This window comes from Panthera leo, chromosome C1, assembly GCF_018350215.1.
Source record: "Panthera leo isolate Ple1 chromosome C1, P.leo_Ple1_pat1.1, whole genome shotgun sequence".
Taxonomy (NCBI): domain Eukaryota; kingdom Metazoa; phylum Chordata; class Mammalia; order Carnivora; family Felidae; genus Panthera; species Panthera leo.
The window spans coordinates 21,634,775-21,657,296 of NC_056686.1; the positions used below are offsets into that span (position 1 = coordinate 21,634,775).

The 22,522-nt window shown below is 36.6% G+C and overlaps 1 protein-coding gene across 4 annotated transcripts in view; it reads left to right on the forward strand.

The window, feature by feature from the left end:
• Positions 1–22,522, forward strand: part of EPB41 (erythrocyte membrane protein band 4.1) — a 200,107-nt gene that overhangs the window by 48,375 nt on the left and 129,210 nt on the right. The window contains exon 1 of one of the 4 annotated variants that reach the window (XM_042953633.1): positions 20,805–20,913. The exons of the other annotated variants lie outside the window; for them this stretch is intronic. The gene's annotated coding sequence lies outside the window, so the exon portion shown is untranslated. Of the gene's footprint in view, positions 1–20,804; positions 20,914–22,522 lie in introns of those variants that run through there. 4 annotated transcript variants of the gene reach the window in all.

The window sequence follows — 22,522 nt, forward strand, 5'->3', positions numbered from 1 at the left end:
CCCAGTGTGGGGCTTGAACTCACAACCCTGAGATCCATAGTTGCATGCTTTATCGACTGAGCCAGCCAGGTGCCCCAATACAATTGAATTTTGAATGTTGAACTTACATCCTGTAACCTTGCTAACTTGCTTATTAGTTGTAGTAGGGTTTTTTTGTGGATTGCTTACAATTTTCTATATACAAGATCATGTCATCTGAAAATTGAGATAATTTTACTTCTTCCCTTCTAATCTGGATGCTTTTTATTTCTGTTTCTTGCTTAATTGTGCTGGTTATAACCTCCTCTACAGTATTGAATAGAAGTGGTAAGAGCAGACAGCCTAGTTTTTTCCCCCTGATTTTAGAGGGAAAACTTTCAGGGGCGCCTGGGTGGCTCAGTCCGTTGGGTGGCTGACTTTGGCTCAGGTCATGATCTCGCAGTCTGTGAGTTCGAGCCCCGTGTCGGGCTCTGTGCTGACAGCTCAGAGCCTGGAGCCTGTTTCAGATTCTGTGTCTCCCTCTCTCTGACCCTCCCCTGTTTGTGCTCTGTCTCTCCCTGTCTCAAAAATAAATAAAACGTTAAAAAAAAAAACTTTCAATTTTTTTCTCTATTTTATGGGACATATTGATGTTAGCTCTAGGGTCTTCATAGGTTCTGTTTATCAGGTGGAGGAAATTTCCTCCTGTTCCTCATTTGTTGAGTTTTTATCATGAAAGCATGTTGGATTTTGTCAAAAGCTTTTTCTACATCATGAAGAGTTTGTCTTTATAGATGGTGTATTACATTGGCTTTTCTATGTTGATCCAACCTTGCATTCCTGGGATAAATCCCCCTTTGTCATGGTTAATAGTCCTTTTTATATACTAAAGTTGGCTTGCTGGTATTTTGTTGAGGAGTTTTCTGTCTATATTTATAAGGGATATTGTTTTTGTCTGGTTTTGGTATCAGCGTAATACTGGCCTTATAGAATGAGTTAGGAAATGTTGCCTTCTCATACTTATTTATTTATTTGCAAAGAGTTTATGAAGGATTGGTGTTAATTTTTTAAACATTTGGAAGAATTCGCTAGTAAAACCATGTGATCCTGGACTTTTCTTTGTGGGAGGGATTTTTAATACTAACTTAATGTCTTTACTTGTTACAGGTCTACTCAGATTCTCTGTTTTACTCTTGAGTCAGTTTTGGTAGTTAGTATCTAGGAATTTTCTATTTTGTCTTGATTATCTCATTTGTTGGCATACAGTTGTTTATAGTATTCTCTTATAATTCTTTTTTTTTTCTGTAAAGTTTGTCGTAATGTCTCTTTTTTTTCATTCCTTATTTCTGTAATTTCAATTTTCTCTCTCTTTTTTTTAATCTTGGTTAGTCTAGCCAAAGGCTTGTCAATCTTGTTGATATTTTTTTAAAAATTATTATTATTTTTAATGTTTATTATTTTTGAGAGAGAGAGAGAGAGAGAGAGAGAGATAGAGTGTGAGCACGGAGGGGCAGAGAGATAAGGAGACACAATCCAAAGCAGGCTCCAGGCTTTGAGTTGTCAGCACAGAGCCTGACACAGGGCTCGAACCCACAAACCTCGAGATCATGACCTGAGCCAAAGTCGGATGCTTAACTGACTGAGCCACCCAGGCACCCCAATTGTTGATCTTTATGAAGAACCAATTAAAAATTTTTTTCTATTTAAATGTTTTTTTCTATCTTATTTCCACTGTTACCAATTTTTTTCTTTCTCTTCTTTCTTTGGGTTTAATTTACTCTTTTTCTAATTTTTTTTAAGAGTCTTTTTTTTAAGTTTACTTATTTTTGAGAGAGAAAACACAAGTTGGGGAGGGGCAGAGAGAGAGAGGGAGAGAGAGAATCTCAAGCAGGCTCTGAAAATTAGTGTGGAGCCTGGTGCAGGGCTTGAACCCATGAACTGTGAGATCGTGACCTGAGCTGAAGTTGGAAGCTTAACTGATTGAGTCACCCAGGTGCCCCTCTTTCTGAAAGTTTCTTAAAGTGGAAGTTTAGCTTGTTGATTTGATATCTTTCTTCTTCAGTGTAGATGTTTATGTCTATAAATTTCCCTCTGTGCTTTGCTTTCTCTGCATTCCATAAGTATGTTTTGTTTTTATTTCCATTCATCTGAAAGTATTTTTTTTAAGTTTATTTGAGAGAGAGAGAGCGCATGTGAGTGCATGAGCAGGGGAGGGACAGAGAGAATCCCAAGTGGGCTCCATGCTGCCAGCACAGAACCCCATGTGGGGCTGGAATTCACGAAACCGTGATATCACGACCTGAGCCAAAAAAACAAGAGTCGGGTGCTTCACTGACTGAACCACCCAGGCTCTCCAACCACCCAGGCTCTCCGAAGACTTCAACATTTTATAGGAGTTGTTAGTGGCTGTCTTTGTAGCCCAATTACCACAGCTGTTAACAAATGTTAAATTGGGTAGAGAACGTTAGTCTTGAATTTAAACTGCTCTTTTCTGCTTTGGGTGTAACTGTCAGAGTAATTATTGGAAGCACCTGATTAAACTTAGGTAACAGACAGTGAAATATATCACCTGAGGGGCGCCTAGTGGCTCAGTCTGTTAAGCATCCGATTTCAGCTCAGGTCATGATCTCATGGTTTGTGAATTCAAGCCCTGCAGCAGGCTCTCTGCTGTCAACACAGAGCCTGCTTTGGATCCTCCGTCCCCATCTCCTTCTGCCCCTCCCCCACTCATTCTCTCTCTCAAAACAAATAAACTTCAAAAAATATATGTCACCTGAAATCAGATAGTAAAATGTTTCTTGGGAAATGATTGAAATAACCGGTTTTGATGTTATGTTTGGTTCAAAGATTAGTATTTTTTGGAAAATCAAGTCTACTGGGGAAATTTCTAACCTGAACAATTATGTTTAATTTTGAGATGAGTTATTCTAGTCTTAAGTAGGGAAACCAAAATATCCAGAGATTGGCTGCATGTTGTGTAACCAAACGAAAATGTTTACAACTGTCTGACATGTGTTATGCCAAGAAGTATGTGTTAGGATATTCAGTGTGTTGCTTGATAAGAAAATGAAAGCATGACTTTTACTTTTCTTACTCTGGACTTTTCATGTCTGCAAGTCTTAATCAATTACCTACTACCCTGAGGTATGGGATATGAAGAGCACATAGAAAATCACTAGATGCGTATTTTGGCTTTCAGAATGTGTTTTTGCAGTTTTTGACCAGATTATCATATCATTTAGTGTGGAGTCAAATGATGAGGAAGAATGCGTTGTAGGTGATTATAGCCAGATTTTATTAGGTGAGTGTTCTTTGAGGAACTGTTTTTAATGAGCCTATACTGAGTTATAAGAAGTAGTTGTCAAAAATTACCTAAGTTGTGGTATTAATTTATCAGTAGTTTTTCTGCAAAGAAGAGTCATAGAAATAAATTTTTTTTAACATTTTATTTTTTGAAAGAGAGATCGAGTATGAGCAGGGAGGGTCAGGGAGACAGAATCCGAAGCAGGCTCCAGGCTCAGAGCTGTCAGCACAGAGCCTGATGCGGGCTGTGAGATCATGTGAGATCATGACCTGAGCTGAAGTTGGACACACAACTGACGGAGCCACCCAGGCACCCCTAGAAATAAATGATTTAAAATGCCTTTCTTCGTGATTTTAGAAGTAATAATTGCGGAGTTTTAGAAAATTTGGAAAAGTATAAAGACAAAATTAATAATTACCCATAATCTTATTAAAAAATGATAATACCATAAACATTTTGCTGGTATTTCTCTCTGGCCTTTTATATTTTTCATTTGATTAGGTAATATGGAGCTTTATGGATTTTATAGGTCCAAACCCTCCCTGTGATTTTATTGGGATATTTTACTTTGTTTTCTAGTTCTAATAGGAACTAGATAATAGGAAATTAACTCAGTTTATTGGAAGAAAAGAGAAAAGAAAAAGTTCCTGTCCTACTTAAATACTAGGAGTATAGGTTTTAACCTTCATCATTGGGATAAAAAAGCAAATGAAATCTGACATTAGTTTGGTAAAAGCTTTTGATAATAAAATTTCTTTGCGTCTAAGAAAATCAGGATTTCAAAACTAATTTGAAAAACCAGGATACAACTTTATTTATAAATCTATAAATTTGTTGGTAATAAAAAATAGTTCTTGCTAGTGATGATATGAATTAAATTGGGTCTGATTACACTGTAATTGACTTAATGACTACACTGTCCCTCTAGTTACTTGGTGAATTATATTGTGATGATCACATTGAGACAATTCTTGGATAATAATGTGTTCCTGAAGAGAACTGCACCTGGGACATAAGTCCCCTTTTTAAAATTTAAAATTTAATTTTAAAATCATATTGATCAAGTTGGAGTACATGTCTCTTTATGGATGTGCGTGTCACATGATAGGCATTCAGTTAATGTTTGTGTATGATAATGATTACTTGGTGTTTGACATTTAGAATTTTTAAACTGATGATTTTTAAAGGGGCTATATCTCCAACCCAAAATATTGTTAATAAGAGTAGATCTAAGAAGGTATCTTTTATACTGTAACATACCATAACTTTAAAGGAAAAAAAGGACTTTCATAACTCTGAAAGAAGAAGGGTATTGTGGACCAGTAGAATGTATATTTAATGTTATTTTTTTCCTTTATTTTCTTTAAGTTAGAAAATGGGCTAAAAGTATTGGATTGATGTGCATTGTGAGGTTATCATTAGAATCCTATGTGTTAACAGGGGAGTATCACCCATTTTAATAATTGTCTCTCTTAGTGGGGTTCTTTAAATAGATTTGGCAATGCAATTAGAAAATAAATTTACTTTCAAAGATACAAATCTTGTTGGGCTGGCTGAATTAGATTGACAACTAAAATTAGTCAAGACTTGCCAGAGATATTACTGTACTTAATGTAACCTAATTTTGAAAGGTGGCCTCAGGCTGCTGTTATACTTGTGAATCAGTTCGAATGTCCTGACTGTGACAGGAGAATGGACATCATATGGTGTATGGAAAATCTGTCTTTGAAGATGAGTTTATGTCTTTCAGATAAGTATTATGAATTAAATGTCAGAATAAATATGTTGCTGACACAGATTTGGGTTGTTGGTAATGTGTAAGATTTTATTCCTTAAGTAAATGTTTGTTGTTTTTTTTTTATCAATAGATGTAATACTTTTATGATTGAAAAGAACCTTAAAATTTATCTTAACTTCTTATTCAAAGCAGCAATTTCGTCTGCTTATCCGTAGCCAGTTGGAGTGGAACTGGGCAAAATAGGGACATAAACAATTCAGGATAACTAGGCATGGTGTGAAAATTTTAGATATTTGATATTTTAGAGCCCACTTTTTATTTTGGCTTGTTGATTTCCACTACATGAAAATTTGGGATTTGTGTAATGTGTAAATAATTGCAACTTGACAAATAAATACTTGATTAGAATTTTACTTGCAGTAGTGAGTCTTAAGGTAGCAGCTACATTTTGTTTCATGCCCATACTTTCTTCTCTCTCCAATTATCATAACTTTGACCAATAAAAGTCAAGTAATGAGGAAGATGGCTAGCTGATTTAAATCTCAAAGGGCTCTCCTAGGGTTCGCTGGCCTACTTCATGCTCTTTGATGTGTTAAAAGCATTTACAAGGCCAGAGTGTAGTGACTCCTTCAAGCGCTTTATGTTTTTAGTGTGGAATGATTAGTAAACCCGTACAAAAGGAGAGGTGGAGAAGTCTACATCACTGTTGAAAGGAAAGGAAAGATCCTGTATATGGAGAGACTATGCAGAGTGTGGTAGGACAAAATGTGAGACAAGGGAGAGTACATAATTATTCAGGAATGGGAATGGAGCAGCTGTGGGCGTGTGCAAATGGGAAGGCCAGATTAATGGGTAAGTGTAACTTTAAATTCTTTGCTTAATTATGAATCTTAAATAGGCCTCTTAATCCCTCAAGGGTGAATGGATTTCTTTTTGTTAGATACAGCTAGGGACTCTTCCAGTGTTTGGATGCCATTAAAAATATAGGTATTTTAGATATGCCACAGAATAGGTTGGACACCTTAATATTTAATGCTACAATATTTCATATTAATTTTAACTAGCTAAATTATTTCAGTTATTTTAGTACACTGATTAGAATGCAGTTTGATTTGCTACAATTGAAGTTATTTAGTAATTACATGTGTGGTTTTTCATAAAACATTCCTTTGATTTGTTATAAAAATACTTGTGGAAATAATCACATCTTAGTCTTTATACGTAGAAATTTTATTTTATATATCTCAAATCATGTGGAAATTTTGTTTCTTCAAGAGAAATTTGACACACACTCTGAGAGAAAACAAATCAGCAGTTCTTGGAAAAGTGCTAAGGACAGTACTTTATTTATTTGTGCTCAGTGGTGAGATTGGTTATTGCAACTCTGAAGCTGCAACTATTTAAGTGCAACAAGAATGGAATGTCTTTTAATGATTTAAATCAACACTTCATAACCCTTCATGCTATTTTTATATACATATCATGTGGCATTTCATATATTAAAAGAATAAGTGAAACATAAAATGTAATGTATGTAATAATAACAAGAATAGCGGGGCGCCTGGGTGGCGCAGTCGGTTAAGCGTCCGACTTCAGCCAGGTCACGATCTCGCGGTCCGTGAGTTCGAGCCCCGCGTCAGGCTCTGGGCTGATGGCTCGGAGCCTGGAGCCTGTTTCCGATTCTGTGTCTCCCTCTCTCTCTGCCCCTCCCCCGTTCATGCTCTGTCTCTCTCTGTCCCAAAAATAAAATAAAAAACGTTGAAAAAAAAATTAAAAAAAAAAAAAAAAAGAAAAGAAAAAAAAAATAACAAGAATAGCTATAAACCTACTATCCAACTTAAAAACTGGAACACTGGGGAACCTGGGTGGCTTAGTTGGTTAAGTGCCTGACTCTTGATCTCAGCCCAGGCCTTGATCTCAGGGTTGTGAGTTCAAGCCCTGTGATGGGTTCCAAGCTGGGTGTGGAGCCTACATAAAACAAATAAACAAACAAACAACAAAACAACTAGAACATTACCAGTAGTGTTAAATCTACCAGTGTTCCCCTCTCCTTTCTCCTGCCTTCCCCTCAGAGATAACTGCTGCTATGCATTTTGTAGTTTACATTTATTTAAAAGATACATCTGTGTGTGTATATATATATATATCCTTAAAAATATAATATTTACTTTTGTTTTTGAGCTTTATGAAAGTGGAATATTTTGAATTCTTCTGCTATTTGCTCTTTCTGTTCTACATTTTTAAGAAATTCATTTGTTACTTTATGTAGTTGTAGTTGATTTACTGGGGTATACTATTCCACTGAGTGACTATGCCACAATTAATCTGTGCATTTCTCTGGTTACAGACTTCGGAATGCTGCAGTGAACATTCTTGTATATGTCTACTTGTATGTATGTGTGTGTTAGTTGTGTAGACATGTAAAACCACCTCAAAGTTTTTCTAGAGTAGATACTTAGGAGTAGAATTGCTAGGTCATAGAATGTACATGTTCAGCCTTCCAAGATAATACCAGGCATGGTACTAAGCATTCATATTTAATTTAATAATTAGAACAACCCACAGTTATTGACAATTTAATAAAGAAATTGGTTTAGAGGTGTCTAAGAAGCCGCACAGGTAGCAAGTAGCTGAACAAGTTCAGACCCATGTTTGTCTAACTTGAACCAGACTCCTAATCAGTAAAGTGTTTTACCACTCTCTGGTAAGCGTCCCTAACTAGGTTTCAGATATAGTATAACTAAGATGCTTTTTAGTGTGAATGTTTAAGTTAAGATCTATTTCAGAGAGTAAAATCTATGTTTATATCAATAAAAACTTTCTTGGTCCCATGATGTTGGGACCTAGTCTCCTAAATTTATGCTCAGCCAACCTTAGCATATGGCTTTTCTTCTGAAGGTCGTAAGATGCCTGCTTATACCCCATTCAGCCATCTGTGATCTAGGCAGGAAGGCAGAGTAGGGGGAAGGGTAGAAGGCCAAAGGGCAATGACTTCCATTTATATCTTCTTAGTGGTTGCCTCTATCTCTAAGGGGAGCTGGGAAATGTAGCGTTTTAGTTGAGTTCATTCTGCTCTTAATTATATGGGGATTTTTTTTAGGTTTATTTATTTTGAGAGAGAGAGAGAGAGAGAGGCAGGGAGAGACAGAGGAGAGAGAGAGAATGTCAAGCAGGCTCTTGACTGTGGGTGCAGAGCCTGACATGGGGCTGGGATTCATGAACCATAAGACCATGACCTTAGGTGAAATCAAGAGGCTGTATGGGGATTTTGTTAATAAGAAAAAGAGATCTTGGATAGGCACCTAGCAGTTTCTGCACATATATATCAAGGCCAAGTAAATAAATACAACCTTCTTCAATTTACTAAGCGTAGTATTATAGTTGTTCGTTTCAATTATTGAGAAAATGTGTTTGTGAAAACCTATCTTGACATGTGATTAATAATCAGGTTGAACATTAGGTTGGACCATATGTAATTTTACTTTATTCTTACATTATCTCAATGTATTGGTGCTTGGAAGTAGGGCAGGAATTGAATAAAAAAGATATCAAAAAAGGAAGTCATTTGGTTTATGTTGGAGGAAGTGAAGCAGGAGACTGAAAGGAGTTTAATACTAGAGCAAAACCAAATCATTTAGAAAAGACTTGAAATAAGGGGATTGCTACTAAGGGAATTTGGCCTAAGATGACAGAAGTCATCTAGGAAGAAGATACTAGTTTATGAATATTTCTTGAAATCAGGAGATCTAGAGGGTATTATACTTAAGAAACTAGAAAGTGGCTTGATCAGTGTTATCTACCTGTGAAGTCAACTTATGGAGAAACAAACAGAGGGGATTATCTCCTCACTCAGTAAGAGGACTGGGAAAAAGATGTTTATTTCATATGGGGGGTGTGAGCAAGGGTAGTGCTAGAAGAAAAAAAATATAGCCTGTGTTAAATTGGGCCAAATTGAATTGTGTAATGGGATTTATAATTTACTACATAATGGGGTACAATAAATTTTCTTCTGTCCCTGCAGTGGAGGGACACTTTTTCCACCCCCTGGTTATCCAAGTGATACATACTCATTGTAGTAAATCTGGAAAATACAGGAAAGGGGAAAGGAAAACATCCCTCCAGAGGAAGAAACTTCTATTATCTTTGGCGTATTTCTTCAGTAGTATATTTTTAAACATACCGTATCCATAATGATGGTGTTAGATTGTCAATTATGTATATTATATAAATTTTGGAAGATAAATATTTCCAGACAAGGGCTGCTCTGTGGAAGTTTTTCTCTTCTTCTGCCCATTTTCTTTTTTTTTAATTAAAATTTTTGTTGTTGTTGTAAACTCCTTGTGTACATTAGGATGAAGGTAAAAATTTTAACTTGTCTTTTCTGGAAACAGTGTGACAGATTTCATGCAGGACCTCAGCTGTGGTTTCTCCATTACCCCATTTAGGAAGAAGTTGATATTGGCCCAAGGGAAGAATGAGCATATGTATACACTCTATAACCATTTAATAATGCCTTGGGCAGCCAAGGTCATCAACATAATTATCTGGGATGGTAAAACATAGCCACTGGGATGGTAAAATACTGGTCAGATAGTTGTTTTCCTAGAGAATTAAAAAAAATTTTTTTTTATATTTATTTAGTCTTTGAGAGACATAGAGAGACAGAGCACAAGTTGGGGAGGGGCAGAGAGAGAAGGAGACACAGAATCCAAAGCAGGCTCCAGGCTCTGAGCTGTCAGCACAGAGCCCAACATGGGGCTTGAACTCACAAACTGTGAGATCATGACCTGAACCGAAGTCGGATGCTTAATTGACTGAGCCACCCAGGCTCCCCCGTTTTCCTAGAGAGTTTAAAAAATGTAGGAAAACTGAGCAGCTCACAAGAATGTACTTTAGGCGTCTTGTTTCTTAAATTGCAAAGTACAGTGTTTAGATTTGTGTATGTAAGCTCTAAAAGTCCTAAGTAGACTTATTTTGAATCTTTTCTTGATTTCAGTACTTCAGGTAATGCGTGGGACAAATGTTACTGTCACAGCTTTGTCAATCTCTCTTCTCTTTTTTAATGTTTATTTATTTTGAGAGAGAGATGTACATGTGCATGTGAGTGGGGAAGGCACAAAGAGGGAAAGAGAGAATCCCAAGTAGGCTCTGAGCTGTCAGTGCTGAGCCTGACATGGGGCTTGATCTTACAAACCATAAGATCATGACCTGAGCCAAGATCAAGAGTCAGATGCCCAACCGACTGAGCCACCTATGTGCCCTGCCAATCTCTTTTAACTCTGTTTAGTTTAAAACTAAGAAAATTAGGATAATTTTAGACATATATAATAAAATAGTTGACAGTATACTATAACGAACCCCGGGTACCCATCACCCATCTTCAGCAATTATCAGCACATGGCCAACTCTTGTTTCATCTCTATCATCTATCTTCTTTTCTTCCTCCTGTGTTATTTTGAAGCAAATCATTAAGACATATCATTTTACCTGTGAAAATTGCTATTTTTTTAAAGATAAGTACACTTAAAAAAAAGGGTGCCTGGGTGGCTCAGTTGGTTGAGCTTCCACCTTTGGCTCAGGTCATGATCTCACGGTGTGTGGGTTCGAGCCCCGCTTTGGTCTTTATGCTGACAGCCTGGAGCCTGCCTTGGATTCTCTCCCTCTCTCTCTGTCCCTGCCCCCAGTCATGCTCTCTCTCAAAAATAAAAAAAAACAAAACAAAAAAAACTTTAAAAAATAACCATGCCTAAAAATGAGGAATATATTATTTAACATAAAATACCCACCTAGTGTTCTAGTGTTCAAATTTCCCATTGTCTGAAATACAATTTTTTTGTAATTTGTTTGAGTTAGAATGCATTGCAGGGGATTGGTATGTCTCTTAAATTTCTTTAATCTGTAGTTCCTGTGTATTTCTTTCTCCTAGTGTGTGTGTGTGTGTGTGTGTGTGTGTGTGTGTGTGTGTGTGTGTGTGTGTTTAAAGAAATTGGGTGATTTATCCTGTAGAATTTCCTTTTTTTTAATCCTGTAGAATTTCTACTCAGTCTGGATTTTGCCAACTCCAATTCCATGGTAGGGCTTAACAGGTTTCTTTGTTATTTGTATTTCTCGTAAATTGATAGTTACATCTAGACATCAATTACTCTTAAAATCAAGAAGGAAAAACCATGTGGGTTTTTTTTCCATCTCAAGTGTTGCAATTAATCAAATGACTTGAGAAACTCCTGCTGCCCAGGGACCAGATTAATAGACCAAATGGCATGCTAACTTTGGATCTCTTGTCTAATGCTGGGCACATATGTGTTTAAAAAGGAAGCCTGATCCAAGAACTTGATTAATTGAACCTTTTTCAATATAGGTCACATTAATGTTAATTTTGTTAATTTAATGATTTGGTAAGACAGAACAAAAAAAATCAGTTGGAAACAAATGCCTTTAAGTATATTTATATTATTTAGATCTCATTTTCATCTTAAACAGTTAGTGAAGAATGGATGGACACCATGGTCTAAAGCAGAGGTTCTCAAACTTTAGCATGATCAGAATCACTTGGAGGTATTGTGAAAACAAATTGCTGGGCATCATCCCCAGAGTTTCTGATTCAGTTTGTCAGGGTGGAGTGTGAGAATTTGCATTTCTAACAAGTTACCAGGTGACATTGATAATACTGGTCAGGGGACCACACTTTGAGAACCTCTTAGGTGCTCAAGTTCAACCAAGGGCTGCATTAGAACCACCTTTAGAGCTTAAAAACAACAACCACTCTTGACGATGCCAGGCTTAGACCTGGGCATCTGTATTTTTTTAACATTTCACAACAATTTGGACGTGCACCCCAGATTGAGAACCACTGCTGTAATTATTTATAGTTTGTACCTCCATATTTTCTATTGTTTTCCAAGAAATGTGCATTCAATTTACATTTTAAAATGTTACAAACTTTTTATATTATAAAAGAGGCAAATGATTACGGAGATTTGTTGTTTATACTGTGCTATTTATTATCATTGTAGAAGGCAAAGTGAAGTGCTAACCAGCAAAGAGCTGTTGGCACCTGTTTTCAATAAATCAGTATTAATGCTCTTGCTGCAAAAACATATCTGCTATTTTAAGATTATTAATATTTCCCAAAGGGAGATTAAAAATAGTTTGGTCCAAAGGACCTCGAAGCAGAGAGAAGCCCCTTGATTAACATTAGATCTTTGAACTTTTCATTAAACAATGTGTTGTGTGAGCCAGTGATGAATGATGACATTTCAATTACATTTACAGTAGATTCTTACAGGTTAGACATGCTAGTTAGTGTGGTAAGAAATTTTTAGCTCTTGAGTAACATTTTCTAAGGAAAGGTTCTTCATGCAATATATAAATATTTCTACTTTGTACCTAATAGATCTTTCAGTTTTAGGGTTTAAAAATCTTTTACTGGGGCACCTGGGTGGCTCAGTCGGTTAAGCATTTGACTCTTGATTTTGGCTCAGGTCATGATCTTATGGTTTGTGAGATCCAGCCCTGCATCAGGCTCTGTGCTGACAGTACTGAGCCTGCTTGGGATTCTTTCTCTCTCTCTCTGCCTCTTCTCTGCTCGTGCTCTCTCTCTCTCAAAGTAAATAAAATAAACTTAAAAAAGTCTTTTATCAACTTGACAAAAACATGCAAAAAGGTGATTCAGAGTCTGTGTATTAAGCACATTTATTAAAGAACTCCTATGTGCCACTGGCAACAAAAATACACAGTCCCAATTCAAGGGGTCCAGCCTCATGAAGTGATTTTCAACCTTCATTGTCAACATTAATTAATAACCATTAATTATATAGACTTCTTCTTAGGTAAAACATTTTAGTAGATTTTCATGTAAGAGTAACTATAATTTTAGTAATTCTTGATTAACAAAATACATGACAAAACTTATAAATCAATACATCTTTTAAATGCATTTTGATTTTATTAATCATAACAGCATTTATATACTTTTCAAAAATAGTAGTATATATGAGAGCTATTATTTACTCTATAGACGATATTGGTGCACGTAGCTTTTTGAACCCCGTGTTTTAAATTCCAAAATTTTCAAGGGTTCATGGCCTTAACTTTCAGTGAGGTAAGTTGGTTATTTTTGTTACTAGTAATAACATTTGCTAATGCAAGTACATGAACCAGTTACAGTTTCCAGTGTATATTTGTACAAGGATGAAGTAAAGGGGCAAATCTTTTCTTTGTGTTTGAATTATACTTGTAAATTAAACGTTTAAGGAGTGAGTTGTTGGTTTTATCTTTATTCATTTATTTTTTAATTGTTTATTTTTGAGAGAGATCAAGAGCAGGAGAGGGGCAGAGAGGTCACAGAACCTGATATCATGACCTGAGCCAAAGTTGGACACTTAACCGACTGAGCCACCCAGGTGCCCCGGTTTTATTTTTACAGTATGATGATTTATTCTTCTACTTGACTCTTTTCCTTTTACTGAATGGATGTGGGTGGGAACTTGACAAGGTTAATGACGAGCAGTGGAGATTGAGTGAATGGTGATGCTGGATGGGAGACTGGATGGTGAAGGAACGTAGAACAGGCTCCAGAGCCTGCATATATATATGTTATCCATTTTAACTGTCTTAAACACTAATTAATCAGTTTGACTGAAAAACTGACTTTACAGAAAAATCACAGTAAACTGTTACCTAACAAACACTACAACTTTTGTGTCATTTGAGAAAAATAACTCCTTAACAATTGTGGTTTACTTGTTAAAGTTTGCTTTAGGACTTTTATTAATAATTTTACTCAGTCTTGGATTGTTTCCCTCCTTGAAATTAGGTCTGTGTGCAGTAAGAGAAAGGGATGAATCAATCTGCAGTCAGTGTTGTGAATCAGCTTCAGCTGCTATGTAAAGTGCTTTCATTTAGCTGTTGAAGGCTTGCATGTGTAAAATATTCCTAATTTGTTAGGAACACACATGGCTGTGTGTGTATACATGTCATTGTGCTGTAGGCTGTTCTTTATTAGAAAAGTATAGATCCCCGTGGGGTACTAATTACAGCTTTGGCTAGCAAGCTGCAGAAAGGCAAATAACAAAGGCAAGAGAAAATATAAAGAGGAGGGAGGGAGAGATCTGGGCTTTGCTATTTTACACCTCTCGCATAAATGAGACATGGTGTGAGTAAACACAGCTGTATGGAAAAATTAGTTTTGAGGAATTGAAAGTAAATAACTGCTGGCTCATTCAGCAGATCTGTCTACACTATAAGGTCTCTAAGAACAGGAACTTTTTCTTGAAACTGGAGAACAGTCACAGATTAAGCTATTTGTCTCTAGGAAGTTGGCTTGGCGAATTAGTCTTTGTGCTAGGTTGTGATCAGTATCACCAGTATTGCATTTAGATAACACATAACCACAAATAAACTTTAGGAATTCCAGCATTGGAGAATTATGTTCAAAGGTTTAACATTAACATGACTATAAGATATTTCACAGTAAGAATCATCTAAAAATATTATTTATTGAGCACCTACTATTCAGTTCCTCTAAATAGGCATTGTAGGATATATAGACATTTAGGATATAAGCCCTGCCTTTAAGGACCTTGCACTCTAGTAGTACATGTGAAATAATAGAAGACGGGTGCCTGGGTGGCTCAGTTAAGCGTCCAACTTTTGATCTCAGCTCAGGTCTTGATCTCAGGATCATGAGTTCAAGTCCTGAGTTGAGTTCCATGCTGGGCGTGGAGCCTACTTAGAAAAATAAAAAAGAAGAAATAGAAGACGAAGTAGAATTTAATGGATAATGTGTAAACAAGCTCTCTAAATTCCAAGGAGAGGAAGAGAGATTACTAAGGGCTAGAGTTAGGGAAGGCTTCCTGGAAGGGCTGCAACTTGAGCTTGGCCTTGAAAAAGCGGCAAGAATTCTATAGGCCAGACACAAAGAAAGCACTGTTTAAAAAGATGAGATTGTATGTAATGTGAAGAATGGATAGGAGTGTGGTTGAATCTGCGGTAAGCCAGCCCTGTTCAGAGGCTTTTGCATTACAGATTTGGTTGGTATAGGCAGTATATCCTATGGGTACAGCTTACATCTGCCATCTGGTTTTGACAGGGTGGAACCACACTATATAGTAAAAGCCTTTCCTATGAGGGAGACTATGCAGGGGAAGTTCAAACACATTTGAAATAGTTTTTAGACATCTTCATGGATATACACATTGATTTTGCTATTAACCCATCAAAAAACAAAAAAATCACCTTCCACTTTAAACCTCTTTCTTCTTTTAAATTTGCACTTATCCATTTATCACTTCAGTAAAAACGTGCATCTCAATCCTGATTTCCTTTCTTCATGACTTATATTCAGTCACTAAGGCCTGGTCACTTTACCTTATGAATAATAATTGCTACCATAAAATGAATATTTATCAAGTGCCAATTAGCGACCTAAATGATTTACATTTTCTCGTTTAATTCTTCCCGAACCTTGGGAAATAGGGAAGATTTTACATATGGAGAAACTGAGACTTGCAAAAGTAAAGGAACTTGCCAAAAGTCCTGTTACCAGTAAGTGGTTTTTCTTACCCTGAAGCTGACGTTGTATAATCCACTCTGTTATACTGTCTTTCCTCAGTAGTTTTTGAATTCAATCCTTTTTTTGTATCTTAACAACTGTGGTTCAGGCTCCAATGGTCTTTATCAAGCCTATTATGAGAGCTTCCTACTAGCCTCTTTGTTTTCATATCCTACCATCTCTTACCCCCACCCACCAAAGAAAATTCTCTTAAAACAGATTTTACTCTGTTAAAAATTCCATATTTAAAATCTCTTAATGGCTCCTTATTTTACAGAGGCTAAGGTATAAATTTTTGAATGTTGCAAAGGTAGGTCTTCCTTAATCTACCTTTACCTAGGCCCAAGCCTGTCTTCTTTATATATTCTCTGTCCTCCTGTATTTTATACTCTAGCTGTAGGGAACTGCTTGTCCTTTCCCATTCAGGTGTTCAGACTCTTTCTTACTACTCATCCAGGTGATTATGCTCTTTCCTTTTTTTTATTCATCTAACTTCACTCCTACTTATCCTTTAAAACTTAGCTCAGGTTGTCTGCAAAAGCACTTTCCTGATGGCTGGTTTAAATGCTTTTTCTCTGTGCTTGGCTTACTTTCTGCATATATTACTACATTATTGCTTGCTCTTGCCTGTATTTTTAATGGAATGTGTACTTTTTGAGGGTAGAGGTCACATCTTGGCTATCAGCATGGTGCCTAGAATATTAGGATTTGTTCAGTAAGTGTTTATTGAATTAGTGCATAGGTTTATTTGAACTAGTGAATTTTTAAAATATTACTTGTAATTATGGTAAAGCTTTAATTTTATTTTTCCTCAAAGGAGAAAAAAGACAAATATGTAGTTGTTTAAACATGAAAAAAACCTTTTTTTGATATTGTAATTCCTATTGGCCTTTAATGAGAATTTTATTACATTGTTTAAAATTTTTCATAGAACCTAAACCGGGGAAGCATTTTATAATTATTTTCTAAGAATTTTTTTGAAAGTTATTTCCTGATAGGGTTTCTTGTAGGGTAATATTACTTAAAAGAATAAGTGTTAGTCAGTCGGAGCCTGTGTCAAAGAGAAGGAGGATGAATGAATCAGATGTGGATACAGAATGAGTTAAAGACATTTCCAGATATCTAGTTTGCTTCATGATCCTCTCAGTAGCACTGAAACAAAACCTCATGATTTCAGAGTGCATATAAATGAAGAATGACCTAGAGGTTAGGTAGTAATGACTCGGCCAGCTTCTCTCTGGACTCAGACTCCTGGGAGCTGACCCAGAACTGTGTACTCTTAGGGAATCTGAGGTCATTGCCACTTGCATTGATGCTCATTACTCTGATTTCCTTTCAGTGTTAACCTTTGTTAGAGACTATCTAGACTACACGAGAAAATATTTGCAATAAACAAGCATTTTCAAGGTCTTGGCATTTTAATTTCCTTTGCTGGTAGGCAACACAATAATTAGCTAATTGTCTTGTAATTAAATTGCAAAAGCATTCTTCTGTGAGTGAATGTTTTCTTTAGAATAGTATTTACTGTGTAGGTTAAAAAAAGTCTTTAGAATCATAATACAAAGTTTCTGATATTATTACCCATCATCAATTTATTCTAAAAGGAGTCAGGTTCTCCACACCTGACGTATTTGAGTACCTTGGATATGTAAATAAGCCTTTTGTATTCTTTAAAAACATTTTTTTGGGGGCACCTGGGTGGTTCAGTTGGTTAAGCATCTGACCATCTCAGGTCATGATCTCACGGTTCGTGGGTTCGAGCCCCGTGTCGGGCTCTGTGCTGACAGCTCGGAGCCTGGAGCCTGCCTTGGATTCTGTGTCTCCCTCTGTCTCTGCCCCTCCCCTGCTTGTGCTGTCTCTCTCTGTCTCTCAAAAATAAATAAATACATGTAAAAAAAATATTAAAAAAATTTTTTTTAATGCTTTATTTTATTACTGAGAGACAGAGAGAGACTTAGAATGAGTATGGGAGGGGCAGAGAGAGGGGGAGACACAGAATCTGAAGCAGTCTCCAGGCCTTGAGCTGCCAGCACAGAGCCCGACCCGGGGCTCGAACTCACAAACCACAAGATCATGATCTGAGCTGAAGTCCAATGCCCAACCGACCGAGCCATCCAGGTGCCCCAGGCCTTTTGTATTCTTGAATATGTCTGGAGTCTGTTTATTTCTTCGTCCATCAAATGACTTGCATACATCTTTTATCTTGAGGAAAATCATTTTTGGCCTTTGTGCATATCAAGATCAGTTTCTTTCATTTATTTGCTCATTTATTTGTTCAAATGATATTTACTGGTGCAGACTTGTAAGTACTAGGGATGTAGCAATGAACAAAACAAGTAAAATACTCCAATGGAATTTATATTCTAGTGGGGTAAAGAGATGATAAAACAAGTAAAAATTAGTCACTAAATAGTATGAAATAGTATGTCACCAAGGAGTAGTAAGTACAGAGAAAACTGAAGCAGGAAAAGAAGTGCAGTGGGATCTCCAATTTCAGGTAGGGGGGCTGAGTAAAGCGTCAGTAAAGACTCAAAGGGAGTAAGCCTTGTGGCTATCTGGGAAACCACTTTCCAGGCAGAGGAAACCGCAGATATGAAGGCCCAGATAAGAGTGTGCTTAGCATGTTTAAAGAACAATGAAGAGACTGATTTGGCTGGAGCAGGGGAGATGGTGGAAAAGACTTTGGCTTTTATTATCAATGAATGAACTGTCACTGGAGGGGTTTGGGCAGTGGATTTTTGCAGAATTGGGGTGCCTGGCTCGCTTAGTAGGGCATAGGACTCTTGATCTTGGGGTCATGAGTTTGAGCCCAACGTTGGGTGTAGAGTTTAATTTAAAAATAAAAACAGATTTTATTAGAAAAAAACAAAAAATAAATTTTAGCGGGATCATTCTAGCTCCTCTATTGAGAATTTGCTGTTCAGTTTTCAGTTCAGCATCAGGTTTTAAAATAAAAATCAGGGGCGCCTGGGTGGCTCAGTCGATTGGGCGTCCGACTTCGGCTCAGGTCACGATCTCGCGGTCCGTGAGTTTGAGCCCCGCGTCGGGCTCTGGGCTGATGGCTCAGAGCCTGGAGCCTACTTCCGATTCTGTGTCTCCCTCTCTCTCTGCCCCTCCCCCGTTCATGCTCTGTCTCTCTGTCTCAAAAATAAATAAACATTAAAAAAAAATTAAAAAAAAATAAAAATCATATTAGAACTTTTCTGATTTCAATCATTTAGAAAAACCAGTTTAGTTTGAGTGCCACATTTGAAAGAAAGATACTGATACTCTGGAAACTATTTGGAGGAAGTTGACTAGGACAATGAGGAACTAAATATCCCCATATATGGATATGAGGAACAGATTAAGGATCTGGGGATAATTAGCCTTAGAAAGAGAAGACCAAAACAGAGGAGAGCAGTGTGAAAGGTAAAAAACAGTAATATTAGGTTGACCCATATGAAATTGCTGTTTTTTTTTTTAAGGTAAAAAAAGTAGAATATTGACAATTTCATCTGGTTCAAATTAATACTGTCTTCAAAGATTTGAAAATCTGGAGGGGAAGCAGAAGTAGGCTTCTTTGGATAATCTAGTGGCTCAAATTAGGACTAGTGTATGCAAATTATAGACAGGCAGATTTGGGTTCAATGTAAGGGAAGATCTTTCTAGAGTTAGTACCTAACAATGGAGTATGTAAAGTCAGCATCCTTGCCATCAGAAGTGTTTAAATGAGAGCTAGATTGTTTACCTCTGGTTAGCAATAGGTCAGAAAGGATTCCTGTGCTAAATGAACAGTTAGATAACTTATTAAAGTCCTTTCCATGTTGAGTCTATTATCTTCATGTAATATGAGCAAAAATGAAGCTTTTTACTCATGGTCATGAGAAGGATTGAGAGGTTTGGTTTTTTTTAATGTTTTATTTTATTTTTGAGAGAGCACAAGTGAGGGAGGGACAGAGAGAGGGGGACAGAGGATCTGAAGCCGGCTCTGTGCTGATAGCAGCTAGCCCAGTGTGGGGCTTGAACTCATGAATTGTGGGATCATGACCTGAGCCACAGTCAGACACTCAACTGACTGAGTCACCCAGGTGCCCCAGGACTGAGAGATTTTTAACTCAAAGGTATTCTTTTTTTGTTTTTTCACTGAAGGAGTAATTTTTTTGGAGAGTTGCTTCTCCCCTGTGTTGCTATAAATTGAAGGTATAATGGATATTTGATAAAAAAATTATTTAGCTATTTCTTCTTAATTCCATAAAGAGCTGTTCCAATTATTGTAGGAAAATTGTTATTTTAAACACAAATGCTTTTGTTTCTGTTTGTAAACAATTTAGAAATGGTTTGAACCTGATTTTTACAGTATGTGATCTTTATCTGCACAATGAGCTCTTTTTCAGGTGGTTGAATTACATTGATAGACAATTTTAGGTCCTTGGTTTTCAAATATATCTTTCTCATACCACATTATCTATTGTTTCCCAGTGTTCCTATTTCTATACTTGAAAACTGTGTTTTCTTGTATTTTTAATATAAGCAGCATTATAACTTATATTCCTTCCTTATGATAGCTACTAGAGAAATACTAGGTCACTATGTTGGTCTGGAATTTCATGATGCTGTGCTAGAAAAACAGTATCTGCAGGAAGAATTGTATTTAAAGCACGTAGAGAAAAAAGGAATGGAAAGATTTTTTTGTTCCTCCCCTAAAAGGAATAGGATGTTTTTAGACATGCTGAAATGTGGGGTCATGTTTTATTTCTTAGCTGTGTTTCAGTGTTGGACTTGGTGGATAGATCTGCATCTTTAGAAATAAACTTGATAATTTCTATTTCACCCATATTCCATGATGTAGGAAATATGGACTTATTATGTATTTTTAGAATAAGGATTAAGTCATCTCTTTCTGTTTATACAAACTAATTTGGAGACATTGGTGTGGAAAATTGTGTCTGGGCAATATAATGAATACATTGGAAGTTGATAAATGGGGGATATAACCATGTCAAATGAAACTCCTCATGACTAAGGGATATAATTCAAAGAACTCGGAGTACATTTTTCCTTTTTTTTTTAAATGTTTATTTATTTACTTTGAGAGAAAGAGAGAGCACAAGCAGGGGAGGGACAGAGAAAGAGGGAGACACATAATCTGAAGCAGACTCCAGGCTCTGAGCTGTCAGCACAGAACTGACGTGGGGCTCAAACTCATGAATTGTGAGATCATCACCTGAGCTGAAGTCAGATGCTTAACTGACTGAGCCACCCAGGAGCCCCCAGAGTAGATTTTTCTAACATAAACTTGTATTTTAGAACTATGAAGATTCTGTGGAAGTCATTTACATACTTCCTAAAGTTCTATGGTGGGAAATCCTTATGAGTACTGTAAGTTGCTTGGCAGAAAGCAAATTCTAATAATTTTGAACACCCATTGTTGGAGTGAGTCTTTATATCTTCAGCCTTTTTGTGTTGCCAGGTTCCCATGTAGTGCCTTATTGGGAAGGGAGAAAGAAGATGTTTGGAGATCATGTTGAAATGTCAGTTGGTTGTTGTGTGTTTGTGCACATGCATATGCATGCATGCTTAATGGAAAATGGTTGTTTCCAGGATTCTAAGTTCTTGGGATTAGAACTGATTTATATGATGCCAACTGTCAGGATGTTAGACTAGAGTGTTATAAATATCTTATTATAGACACATACACCCACTCGCAATTTTCCTTTCAAATATAGACAATTATGTATTAAAAGCTTTCATTTCAGCAGAATAAGTTGCAGAGGACTATTGTTATATATAGGATACTTGACAGCCCAACTATGGCTGTAATAATTAACTGGATGGTGCTTGGAGAATTGTATTTAGTGGGACATTTAAAAGGATGACATCTATGGCTGGAGTTTCCCATTTCATTTGGATGGACTGTGGCTTTTGAATCAGAGGCATGTTTTATGCCATTTGGTATTAGTTTGAGATCACTGTAGCTAAAAGGAAACTCATCTTCCTTAACTCTGTCTTATGCACTTACCTAGCTCCACTGGGATGCTGATTTGTTACATAAAGATAAGGATTTATGATGTTGTAATGGAAATAGCAATGGCCCAAGGGTCATAATGCCTATATTCCTACCATGCTGGCTTAGTTATTAGCTAAATTAATAGTTCTTAGGTTATTAGTTATTAAGGTCACCATTAGCTGAGTGATCTTAAGTAAATGACTTTACTTATCTTTTCTGAACCTTAGTGACCTCATATTTGAATGAATGAGATAGTTGATAGCTAAGGGCTTTTTCAGTTGTAGATTTACATGATTTTAACAGTGATACCAAACTAGAATGAAGGGATAGCCATTTTAACAGTGGGTTACCAATCAGAAAACAAAAAATTATTTCTATACAGAATTTTAAGCTCTTTGAAGGCATGACTTATGTTTTATTCATTTTTGTATCCCCTGCAGTATCTAGAAAATGTTTTTATTTATTGATCAAATACTTGAGTGTTAATCATTGTAGTAAATGCAAAGGATATAAAGACTGAGTTGTTGCCTTTGGAACATTTTAAGCAAGCAATTACAGTAAAGTACAATGTAACAAATATGAAAATACCATAACTAGAGGGGTACACAGGAGAGATACTTAGGATTTGGAATTTCAGAGAAAACTTACTTTTTCCTTTTTTAAAAAAACGTGTGGATGGGGCGCCTGGGTGTCTCGGTTGGGTTGGTTGGTTGGGTTGGTTGAGCGTCCGACTTCGGCTCAGGTCATGATCTCGCAGTCTGTGAGTTCGAGCCCCGTGTTGGGCTCTGTGCTGACAGCTCAGAGCCTGGAGCATGCTTCTGATTCTGTGTCTCCCTCTCTCTCTGCCCCTCCCCCACTCATGCTCTGTCTCTCTCTGTCTCAGAAATAAATAAACATTAAAAAAATTTAAAAAACTTGTGGTAACATACATAACATAAAATATATTGTCTTCACCATGTTAAGTATATGGTTCAGTGGCAT